This window comes from Protopterus annectens, chromosome 7.part0 (genome assembly GCF_019279795.1).
Source record: "Protopterus annectens isolate FY-2018-M chromosome 7.part0, PAN1.0, whole genome shotgun sequence".
Taxonomy (NCBI): domain Eukaryota; kingdom Metazoa; phylum Chordata; order Ceratodontiformes; family Protopteridae; genus Protopterus; species Protopterus annectens.
This window is the reverse complement of record NC_056739.1, coordinates 660,555,002-660,567,996: the sequence shown is the minus strand read 5'-3', so window position 1 is coordinate 660,567,996 and position 12,995 is coordinate 660,555,002. Positions and strand designations below refer to the sequence as shown.

The 12,995-nt window shown below is 44.2% G+C and overlaps 1 protein-coding gene across 1 annotated transcript in view; it reads left to right on the top strand.

Annotated features, from left to right (window-relative positions):
- LINGO1 (leucine rich repeat and Ig domain containing 1) overlaps positions 1-12,995 on the top strand; it is a 1,562,525-nt gene that overhangs the window by 910,945 nt on the left and 638,585 nt on the right. The window lies entirely within an intron of this gene.

Here is a 12,995-nt window from a genome sequence, read left to right as displayed (position 1 = left end):
CAAGCTTCATCTTAATTCCCTGCCTACCTTCCACAAGTTATAGTCTCTTTCTCTAGATGTGTATAATATATAAATGTATACATTTGATATATATATATATATATATATATATATATATGTATATGTATATTTATATGTGTATGTCGGTAGCATTGGATGGAACAACAGGTAATTACACAGGCCTCATGACCCTGTTGGGCATCCACATTTGTTTTTTTTTTTTCCTCTTGCTGCAGCTGTGTTTTTGAGATCACACCAGTCACACTTTACTGCTACTTGTTTCCCTGTGATCACACCATACTCCTTCACACACTTTCCACATGTCCCTGCTGTAGCCATGACAAGGATATTTAATGAGCTGCTTATTGCATATATTGCCTGGCTGCAGTCACTGTTAATAAGTATTGGTACTCATCATGCACTCACAGTAAACAGTGGGGGTGTAACTGGTATTGAGACTGCAGTGTTTCTGAATCCTAGGGTATGTGTATGTTCCAGTAAAAAGAAGTTATGTCCTTACCATAACGTTCCATGTGGAGTGTTCATCTCGCCTTGGTTATTACACATGGGTTCGGAGCCGATCCTCGGCTCCGTGCCAGCCGACTGCAAGCTCTGCATCGAGAAGAAGCTCGAGGACATCTAATACCCACAATCCCCCTCTGCCTTTACCTCAGATCTAGTTTGCAAGCAAACCAGACAACAATCACGCATACATGTAAAACTATATACATAATTACATATATACAAACATACCAAGGGTATGATAGTAACACTAACACTGCAACAGCAGAAGGAGAATACTCCAGACCAGGCACCAAATCGAACGTTCTTCCTAAGGGTGGGAAGGGTGGGAGTGTAATACAAAGCGAGATGAACACTCCACATGGAACGTTATGGTAAGGACATAACTTCTTTATGTGAGAGTGTTCAATCTCGCCTTTGTTCTTACACATGGGTAGCGTCCCTAGCTCCATGATCCTGAGGAACTCAAGGGAGAACGTTCTTGAGCACAGTGGAACCAAAGGTTGCCCTATCCCTAGAAACCCTGTCCACTTTGTAATGAGATATAAATGTATGTGGTTTAGCCCAAGTAGCAGCCGCACAAATGGTGTCTAAAGGTAAACGAGCTGCATGAGCCAAAGATGTAGAAATTGATCTGGTAGAATGTCCTCTGGGTTTTGCTGATAATGTTTGATCAGAATTTTCATAAACATAAATGATACAATCAGTTAGCCACTTAGAAAGAGTTCGTTTCGTAACTGCAAGACCCTTTCTGCTGTCAGCAAAAGCTATAAATAGCTGATCAGATTTCCTGTGATCTTTTGTTCTATCCAAATAAAATCTGAGTTGTCTATGGACGTCCAGTTTGTGCAACATATACTCTAATTTATTAGAGTGGTCTTTAAAGAAGGTGGGTAATTCAATGGACTGATTAATATTACTAGTAGAACAAACTTTGGGAAGAAAGGATGGATTAGTGCGTAGGGATACTCTGTCAGAATGAAAAATTAAATAGGGATGTTTGACCGAAAGGGCCTGTAGCTCAGACACCCATCTAGCCGATGTAATAGCCACTAGAAATAATGTTTTCCATGACAAAAATTTCAAAGTGCAACTTGAAGCTGGTTCAAAGGGTGGTAGCATCAATTTAGAGAGCAATAAATTTAAATTCCACGGTGATGTAGGGCTTCTGACTGGTGGTCTGATATCAAAGGAACCTTTTAAAAAGGCTTTACAAAGTCTGTGAGCCATAATAGGTGCACCACTTTCTTCTATATGATAGTTAGAAATGGCAGCCAACTGTACTCTTAAGGTAGCCGGAGAAGCTCCTTCCTGAAATAATTCGGTCAGAAATTCTAAGACCTTATTCAACGGAGCTGTAACAGGGTCCAACTGATGTGACTCCGCCCAGAAGACAAAACGATACCATTTAATGATAAAAATCTTTATAGTGGAAACTTTATGAGAAGCTACCAAAATATCTTGAACCGCCGATGTAAGGGAATTGACCTGGCTAAAAGCGGAGCAGCCAAGCTGCTAGATGGAGAGATTCAGGGATGGGTGAGGAACTCCTGACGAGTGAGTCAGTAGATCTGGCTCTGGGTCCAGCATCCAAGGTCCCGAATGCGGTGATGCAAGAGAAAGGGGAACCAAATTTGACGAGGCCAGAACGGAGCAATGAGAATTATAGTCCTCTGAAGGTTGTTTGCTTTCTGTAGAAACTTTGCAATCAGGGAAATGGAGGAAAAGCATATAGGAGACCGGGGCCAATCGTGCACCAGCGTCCCTTGGGACTTCCCTGGAGGGTAATAGGGCAAAGTAGCTCCTGCATTTGGCGTTCATTGGAGACGCAAACAGATCGCAGGTAGGCTGGCCCCATTTGCGAAAAATCTTTCCGCAACTGACTGTTTGAGGGACCACCGTGAGGTAATAGTATTGCCCTGCTCAGCCTGTCGGCTATGACGTTGGATGACCCGGGATGTGCGTTGCGATCAGAAAGCGACCGTGGACTCTGCCCATTGCCAAATTCTCATGGCCTCTCTGCATAGTTGGTAGGACCTGGTTCCCCTTGCTTGTTTATGTACCAGACTACGGACATGTTGTCTGTCTGAACTGCAATGGTCCCTGGAGGAAGAAGGGGAGCAAAGTGTTGCAACGCCAAAAACACTGCCCTCAACTCCAGAACATTGATGTGCAGATTGTACTCAGATTGGTCCATTCGCCTTGGACTGTCTGTCCCTGAAAGATGCCCCCACCCTATCAGGGAAGCGTCCGTGGTTATCGTCGCTGACGGTGTGGGTAGCACAAATGGTCTTCCGCCGGATAGGTTGCAAGTCTGTAACCACCACATTAGGTGTGATTTGCATGTTTTCGTTATCAAAATTTCGTGAGTCAGTGGAAGTTGTTGGAATGACCATTGTGCAAATAGAAGCCATTGTAGCACTCTCATGTGCAGTCTTCCCAATGGTATTGCTATGAGAGAAGCTGCCATGAGACCCAAAACTTTCAGAACAATTTTTGCTGGGGATTTTCTGGACGACAGCAGAAGGGAAATGTTGAATTGAAGTGCTAGTATTCTTTCTGTCGGAAGTTTTAGAACTAGCTGACGCGTATCCAATTCCGCTCCTATAAATAAGATATGCTGTGATGGCTGTAGCAAAGATTTTTCAAAATTTACTGAAATGCCAAGGTGTGTACAAAGTTGTAGGGAGTAATCCCTGGCTAGTATCAGTTGACGCCTGGTGGTGGCAGACAGGAGCCAGTCGTCCAGATACGGAAACACCTGGAATCCTAGGCGCCTCAGATGAGACGCTACCACTGCCATACATTTGGTGAAGACCCTGGGGGCTGTGGTCAGGCCAAAGGGCAGGGCTCGAAACTGATAGTGACTGGCTCCCAGCCGGAAGCGCAAGTGATCTCTGGACGCCCTGGCCATTTTGATGTGGTAGTATGCGTCCTTCAGATCTACTGAGCACATCCAGTCGTCCTTCTGTAAGAATGGAAGGATCGGTTGAAGCGTGACCATTCGGAACTTTTCCTTCTTGACAAAGGTGTTGAGATGACTTAGGTCCAGAATTGGCCTCCAGTCCCCTGTTTTCTTTGGAACTAAAAGAACCTTGAGTAAGTTCCGAATCCTATTTGGTCCGCTGGGACTGGTTGGATGACTCTTTTTTCTAGCAGCTTTGAAATTTCTGTAGCTGCTGGGTCTCGCAGATGGGGTGGTACATCTGGGAGTTTTTTCTTTGGAATGGGTGTGGATAGAAATGGGATTTTGTAACCTCTGGTAACAACGCTTTTACCCAATTGTCTGAAGAAAGGTTTTGCCAGGCCTGAGGGTATAAAGCTAAGCGACCCCGACTGCCTCCAGAGCAGGACAGTCGGGCCTCCTCTCAGGAGTGCTGAAAAGGTTTGCCAGGAAGTTATCCCTGTCACCTTGGTTTTGCAGACCCCTCTGCCGCCAGGGCGGCGTCTTCCACCTCTGCCCCTCTGCCTCTAGAGGGGCATCACCCTGTGTGTTTGGAAAAGATCCTTGGGGTTTTCGAAACCACATTTTCCCACCACGTTGCCCTTTGGGGTACGGTCTGGAAGGGTGGAAAACGGACTCCGACAGCAGACAGAGTCTTTCCCTCCTGTTCACACCGGGTAAGGGTCTCCTTTACTTTAGGGCCAAAAGTGTGGCTCCATCAAATGGGGCGTTAGTAAAGGAAGACTTGAAGGCTTCCAAGCGAACATAAGCGCATCCAGGATTGCCTACGAAGAGCAATCGCTGAAGCCGCTGCCCTACTCGATCCTTCGCTGCATAGGATATCAGCCTCATGGACGAGTTCACAATGGTCGTAAGGGTGTTGAGGTGCGCTGTAACTTTCTCTGTGACAGCGGCATCTGTAGGACCCTGGAGGTATCTCCCAACTCTTTGACTAGATCCCTCTGTAAACGTGTAAAATGGGTCAAATAGTTCAGGGAACGCATAGAGAAAGCCGCTGAACTGAAAATGCGCTTCCCATATCTGTCCATGGTCCTAGAATCTTTGTTAGGCGGATGGACAGATGAGGAAGACTCCGACATCTCCTTTTTCGTGGCCGCTGCCACCACCATGGCGTCTACTGGAACTCCTTTGGTAAGGTAAGCTTTGTTCTGTGGTGCCGTGATGTACTTATTTGGCTTCCTAGGGACAGGTTCCACCGTGTCAGGAGTCTCCCACGCCCTTCGAGCAATTAATTCCATTAACTCATCAAAGGGCGGAGTGACCCAGGAGGAGGAAGGACGGGCACCAAATACCTTCAGCAAAACTGACTCATCCTCAGAAGGGGGGAGGGCTTGCCAGTCACCTCTCTGTTTAAGGATCTCCAAGATGTCAGAAAAGAGACATCCTCTGAAGGTGACTTAGGGGACCCTTCTGACTCATCTAAGTCAGTATCAGATGTCAAGGATTCTTGTGGAGAATCCAAGTGTCTCCTCTTACACAGTCTTTTCCTAGGAACTTCTTCGTGGGGAGCATCCGAAGAAGCCTCCGAGGAAGAGGGGCAACCTCCAGGGGTGGCTGAGACACTGGTGCCCGGCGCTTGGACGTGGCCGTGGGTGCAGAGGAGGATAACGGTCCTTTGCGGGGAGGAGAAGCTGTACCTGCTGATGTGGTTGTCTGGGTAGACAACACCTTCCTCATGAGGTCGAAGGCCCCCGGGTCCCGAGTCGAGGTATCTCCCGGTTCCGAAGAAATGGGAAGAATCCCCGAAACAGGAGCCGAAGGCACCGACCCGAGGACGGAACCGAATCGATCCGTGCGAGGCCCGAGAGGGAGAGTCGGAACGAAACATCGGTCCGACTCTGTCCCAGAACCAAGGACAGATCTTGGGCCTGAGACTCCGGTACCGGATCGGATGGAGTCGAGGTAACGGTGCCGACCGAGAAAAGACGGTTCTGGCACCGAGGGCTCCACAATCATCAGGTCAGCTTCTTCCGGCTCCGACTGAACAGGTCTCGGAGGAGGAACAGATGGAGATAGTGGCAGGCCTTCAAGTCTCGACATCAACTGAGAGGAGACCGAAATAAGCTTGGACAGAGCCGTATGCTCCATAAGTTTCTGCACCACACGGTCCACGTCGGTGTCGGAAAGGGCTCTAGAAGAACGAGTCGAAGGGATCGAAGACGGAGCCGACCTCAACAGAGTCGGTGGAGGGAGCTCCGTCACCGGTTCCAAGACTCGAGGCTCGGAAACTGCTAACAGTTGAACACTCGGCCCCGAAGTCTGTGGAACCGGTGATCTAACTAGACTCGAAGAGCTCGGAGCCGATGCCTTTGGCTCCGACGCCTTCGACCCCTTCGAAGACTTGGATGCCTGGTCTGAAGCATCCAAAGCCTCCTGGAAAGAGGGTTTCAGCAATCCTCTATCCATCAGTTTCCTGCGCCTATCTGTCATGACCCTCCCACTAAAAGAGTGACAAATAGAGCAGTCCTCTTGTAAGTGGAGAGGGCCAAGACAGTAGACACAGGAACTGTGGTTGTCTGTGACCGACATTTTTTGGCCACACTGACAACGTTTAAAACCAGATTTCATCTTTTCAGACATATTAACAAATGAGAAGACAGTCCAGTCCAGTAAAAAGTCCAATCCAGTAATAATGTCAAATCCGGGAATAAGAGTCTGTTTGATAAAAGCTAAAAACAAGACTACCACAAGTTTTTAGTCAAAGAAGTCAAATCCGAAGTCTAATCCAGTAATAACTGCCAAAAAGGCAAGACTACAATAAGTTTTAGTCACAAGTCCAAGAAGGGGTAGGCCCCGAAAAACTCTAACTCGAAAGTTAACAAGTTAACTTATTCTAAGTATCGAGAATCTCTGACACTCACACACCTACTCTTACTTAAGTAACTAGATATAAAGAAATTTTCTGAAAATTAGTACAGAATAGATAAAAAATCTTATCTGAACAGCCTCGAGCTAGTCTCCAGCGATGCGTAAGCAGCAGCGGCAAACTAGATCTGAGGTAAAGGCAGAGGGGGATTGTGGGTATTAGATGTCCTCGAGCTTCTTCTCGATGCAGAGCTTGCAGTCGGCCGGCACGGAGCCGAGGATCGGCTCCGAACCCATGTGTAAGAACAAAGGCGAGATTGAACACTCTCACATCTAATATTCTAACCAAGCTTCACATGTCCGTGTATAGGTATATGTGTTATAAGGCTTGAGTAATACCGTAAAAGTGTCTACCCATTTAACAAGTGATAAATACGCATACTGAGACTTTTAAATGAGTGAAAATACAGTAAAGATTATGTAATTATCTCTACATCGGAAAGGAAACTTGATATAGAGAATACGGGATCAGGTGCCTAGGCAGTAAGACATTTCCCTGTGGTACATTTTTTTGAGGGACAGGGACACATGGCAAAAGTGACATGGGGACAGAAGAATTATTGAGTGTTGTGGCAGCAAGACATTTCCCTGTGGTACATCTAATTGGAGACAGATGGCTGAAGTGACATTCACCTGCAGAAAAATGTGGTTGTTGTGAATTCCCTGTGGGCAAAGAGAATGTGGTCCTATGCCTACAACTTCAATAACTAAATGCACAGTGGGAAAATAATACCCATGGTCCCCATGGCAACATGAGACAGCAGACAGTATGGAAGTCAGCAGCAGGCTGGTTAGTGGGCATGTCACTGGCAGTACAAATGCAGTGCACAATGGGCAGTGCCTTTATAATTGGTGTGTGTGAACCCCTACGACTTTCACTGGGTCTGGGGAACATTAACTAAAAAGCATACTAGAGCATAAACATGACTACAGTAGCTTGTAAGCTTTCTTCCATGCTGCATAAGCATGTACTGTACACTGGGCACAACACTCACTACTTCTTCCATCCCCATGTACGTGATTATTAAAGCTGCGGGCATGACACTGTGCCCTTTTCTTTGTCCACAGGGAATTCACAACAGACATATTTCTCTGTAGCTGAATGTCACTTCTGCCATGTGTCCCCATAAAATGTACCATGGGGAAATGTCTTGCTGCCTAGGCGCCTGAACCCCTTACTTGATTATTTTTGCAATAATTTATATTTTGAAATCATATGATGTCCATTTCTGAATGTATTCCACTTGCTGTATCTATTTCTGTGACTCTCTTGAGTTTTATTTAACTTAAAGCAAGATAAATTAAATCAGTTGCATGTCCTTTTTTATCTTTTCTTTCAAGTTGCCTTTCTTGCTGTTATAGTCACAAAATTAGTTCACACAGTTCTTTTCATACAGAGATAACATATCCAATTGTTTATATATTCATATCTGACTTAGACTTACAGTGTTTCATTGCTAACATGTTCCCCCCAGCATGTTTTCTGTGTATTCAAAGCTAAACAGCTCTTTTTTGTCTCTTAATGTCCCACACTATCCAGAGTCCAAAAGGTGTGTCACATGATGCAGGATTATATTGATGTCTACTTGGCTTTTTGGCTTTTTGGCTTTTGCCTTCGCAGTGCAGGCTGTTTAATTCTTGTGTATCCGTATTTGCAATGGAAGAATCATTCATTCACAGCATTATCTTACTTGGTAGTTAATCATCTATTTTGTATATACAAAACTTGAGGCCTTTGATTATGGTTTCACATCTGTAATTCATACTGAATAAATAAGAATGAGATACCATGTTTTAGTTGATTTTCAAAATAAATGAATATAATAGATGCATCATCATGGGACATATATGTTGATACACTATGTAGATGCCTTTTGTATACTATACAGTTTGAAAGTTGGATCAACAAATATCTCTCTTTAAGTCACTGGAGGATTTTATTTTTTCCAGAAAAGGTTACAAGGAAGGGGGAAGATAGTAAACCAGTTAAGGATTGGTGAGGGATCATCACCTCTTGTACGGAGACAATCCTATGTTGCTAAATGCATTATTGCATTTCATTAGCAATCATACATACATGTCTACCCTTTCCTTCCAAAACATTTTTCATACTGAGTAAAATGTCATTAGTTTATTTCATTTCCTAATCTCTTAGCACAACATAAGTTTGTACGTTTTAATAAGCAAGTCTTTTTTTCTGCCAGCTACCTCTGACTTCAGATCTGTAGCTTCCTTATAGCTCTTTATACCCTCTGGGTCACCACATTAGGAAGAAAGTGGGACTTCTCCATTTCCTTAGTGGGACTTATCCTTTCAGGTGAGAAGGCCTTTCTTCTATTAGGTTACATGATGACAATGGGAGACTAACAGAAATAGCTGGAGCTACCATACTGTCATTCACTGGGTTTTCTCTTTAACCCCCCTCTCCGATATGCTGGGCTGACATCCTCTAGGCGAGTATGTAGTGATACTATGAGAGAAATACCCTTACTGATGTGGTGTGCTCCTCTTTTGCCCTCCTGTTTCGGCAGTGACTATTGTCATCATAGCCCCAGTATCACAACCAGTGGTCATTACCCTATGAACGCATGCAAAAATGTCACTTTATTTGTAAAAGACATTTTTCACAGTAAGGTTTAAATTTACTTTTGGATTTGAAAGGAAGCCTAGCCTGGATAGTGATGTAACACTTGGATGTAGGGCATGCACAGCTCCCATCAATGGAAAGCTACATTTTCAGTATCAAACAGGCTCTTGAATGGAATGCTTCAACATATGAATATTTTTTTCCCAGCATACCTACTTTTATCCCACTATCATGAAGAAAAATAGCAAAAGTGACCAAATCCTATTGGAATGATACAGTAGCAGATTTAATACTATCTATTTATTATTTATTTATTTGTTTGATATTTGTTTACTTTACCAATGTTGTCCTGTTCAATTCTCAGCTAGAGCATCTTGTGTGTGTAGACATGCGTGAATGGGTGTTCCTTCGTTAAACGTTGTACGTCAGGGCTGGCAACTCGGCACATAAAAATCTACTGCCAATCATTAGCGGACCTTAGTTCTGCTGTGGCGACCCCTAACCGGGAAAAGCCGAAAGACACAACAACAACAAAAACAACCGAGAAAGTCTGAATGGGCCACAAATTATTCATTTCAGTGAACGCCCGGGGACAAAAGCAATTACAATTTTTAATACGTGATAAAAATCTATGCGAGCATTTGTCTCAATGGTAAAAATATATATTCTTTATAGAAAACATCTGTTAGACTACCATAACAAATTTTAACCATTTTCAGTGCATTCATTTTTTGGACCATCCTTATAGCATCCTGTGATAGGCAGTGCCCATATCCTGTCTGTCCTAAAAGAATGTGTACACAGTCAGTGTGTGAAATTATTGTTCATGACAAAATGAAACTATGTCAGTGTCACAGTTCAAGGGGACTGCTCACTACATAAGGTGTTATTAATGTGTGACCAAAATCATGAGAAATAGATTAAGAGACTTCTTGATGCTTTAAGATATATATTTCAGTATTATTTTGGAAAGCATATGCCTTTGGGCAGACCATTTTTTAGAATGGAAGAAAACACAGTATTTTTTAGTGTTGCATCTGGCATTATGCCTTGAGTAGATGCAAGTGTTTGCCATGTATTCATTACTTTACATTTGGAAAATGTATCAGATGGTGAAATGTAATTAGAAGAGATGTTTTAACCACGATAATGGAATCACACTTAAGACTCTCATTGTCATTTCAAGGTTTAGACCTTGGATGACTGGATTCTTGCTATTTGCAGAGGTTATGCAGCTATGGTTATGCAGATAAGGAATGTTAGATAAGGAAAATATTGTACACAAAAGATGATTCTTTATTAAGGGCTTATAAAGAATCTTTTATTTGTCATGGATAAATATTTTGCATTTCTGGAACTGCATGTTGATTTGAAGGTTTCCGTGCCACAAGTGTAGGACCTGAAACTGCAGGACATGAAAATTCAGAAAGTAAAATCTAAGACTAACTGAGAAGTAGATTTTATTTTTTGAACATTCAGGTCCTGCAGTCAAACTATAAAACATACATACATGCATACAAATATTTCAAGCACGGGCATTAATGCCCTTCTAGCCTGTCAATATACCACAACTTTTAGTTATGTACTCACCATAACTTCAGATGTTTGGGATCCATCTCGCCTACATTCTGACTGATGGGTTCGGAGCTGATCCCTCGGCTCCGACTCGGCACGCTTATGCTATATATAGAGCGAGGCCTCTAATTGGCTGAGCTATCTTTATCCCAGGATGCACCACCACTCATTCCCCAGATCTTGTTTGTCCGCATTCATGCACACATGCACAACTTGGTTATATAACACTGTTAGATGTTTCAAGATGAAACAACAGGATTCGGACCTTCTGATATCCTCTGATCTCCAAGGAAGGGGGAAGGAGGGTGGGTTATTAGGAATGTAGGCGAGATGGATCCCAAACATCTGAAGTTATGGTGAGTACATAACTAAAAGATGTTATGTGATCCTATCTCGCCTACATTCTGACTGATGGGACAGCATCCCTAGCACCTAAATCCCGGGTGGCTCATTGGAAAACACTCCTGAGCACTGTGGAACCAAATGAAGCTCGTCCTCTAGATGCCACATCTAATTTGTAGTGGGAAATGAAGGTGTGCGGGGAAGACCATGTAGCCGCAGCACAAATGTCACCAATAGCAAGCTTAGAATGAAATGCTACCGAAGTAGCCATAGCCCTTGTAGAATGAGCTTTAACAGAGGTGGTAAGCTCTTTGTTAGAATAAATATAAGCTTGAGTAATACAGTCCCTGATCCATTTGGCAATAGTGACCTTTGTGACAGCGTTGCCCAATTTATTTTCTGCAAAGGATACAAACAACTGATCTGTTTTCCTTGTTTGTTTGGTCCTATCTAAATAAAAACGTAACTGTCTGTGGACATCTAGTGTGTGGAATATAAACTCCACCTTGTTAGAGTATTTTGGGAAAAAAAATGGAAGCTCTAACGATTGTTGTAAGCATAAAGTAGAACAAACTTTAGGAACAAAAGAAGGATTTGGTCTGAGGGATACTCTGTCTGTATGAAAAACCAAGTACGGGGGTTTCACTGACAAAGCTTGAAGCTCTGAAACCCTTCTGGCTGAAGTAATCGCCACCAGAAAGGCTGTCTTCCATGATAGAAACTTTAGATCACAGGTAGCTGCCGGTTCAAAGGGGAAAGAAGTCAAGGCGCGTGACACTATATCGAGATCCCATGGAGGTGCAGGATGAGAAATCGGAGATCTTAATAGAGCAGCACCTTTCAAGAAGGTCTTACACAATCTGTTGCTCATTAAAGGTGGGTCTATGGATTTGTGAAAATTAGAAATTGCTGCCAATTGTACTTTAATGGTAGAAACTGAAGAGCCTTGATTGAAAAGAGAGGTCAGAAATTTTAGTACTTCTGCCACGGGAATAGAAATGGGGTCCAGGCCCCGGAGTTGAGCCCAAATAGCAAACCTTTTCCATTTGCTCGAATACAGTTTTTTCGTAGCAGACTTATGGGCTGAAGATAATATGTGCACAACATCTGGATCCAGTGTATGACTCCTGACTATTGTCGGAAGAGGAGGAGCCAGGCCGTCAATTTCAAGGTGTGTAGGGACTGGTGAAACAGTCCCGACTGGTGAACCAGTAGGTCTGGGACCTGGTCCAGGAACCATGGACCTTCCAGAGCATGTTTCCGGATATAGGGGAACCACACTTGACGAGGCCAGTAAGGAGCAATTAAGATCATTTTGCTCCCTAAGAGAGACGCCTTTTGAATCACCCTGGGGAGGAGAGGAACTGGAGGGAAGGCATAAAGCAAGCCGGTGGGCCAAGGATGGACTAATGCGTCCACGGGGCTCTTCCCCGGAGCCGGGGTTAGGGAGAAAAATTGTTTGCACTTCGCATTCAGAGGAGTCGCGAAGAGGTCGCAACACGGAACTCCCCATTCGCTGAAAATCTGACTTGCCACTGTTATATTCAGAGACCATTCGTGAGGAGAGAGGATGGTTCTGCTCAATCTGTCGGCTATGACATTGGACTTGCCCGGTATGTGAGTAGCCACTAGGAAGCGTTTGGTCAAGACTGCCAATTCCCAAACTCTCATGGCTTCTCTGCAAAGAGGATAGGATCTGGTCCCTCCCTGTTTGTTCAGGTACCAGACAACTGACATGTTGTCTGAGTGAACAGCAATTACGCCATGAGGGAGATAATCGTGAAGGGCTTGAAGGGACAGGAGTACTGCCCTCATTTCTAGGATGTTGATATGAAGAAGAGTCTCTTCCGGGTGCCATTTGCCTTGGACTGACCTGCCCAGGGAATGCCCCCCCCCAACCCCATCTGGGAGGCGTCCGTGGTCAAAGTAGCCGCCGGAGGAAGAACAAAGGGTCGTCCCTGATCCAAATTGGAGGGCACTAGCCACCAGCGAAGGTCCCGTTTGCAAGATTCCGTGATCCATATGAGGTGATTGAGAGGGAGTTCCTGAAAGGACCACTGAGTTGAAAGAAGCCACTGGAGGATTCTCATGTGCAACCTTGCCAAGGGGACTAGAAGAACCGTGGCAGACATGGACCCC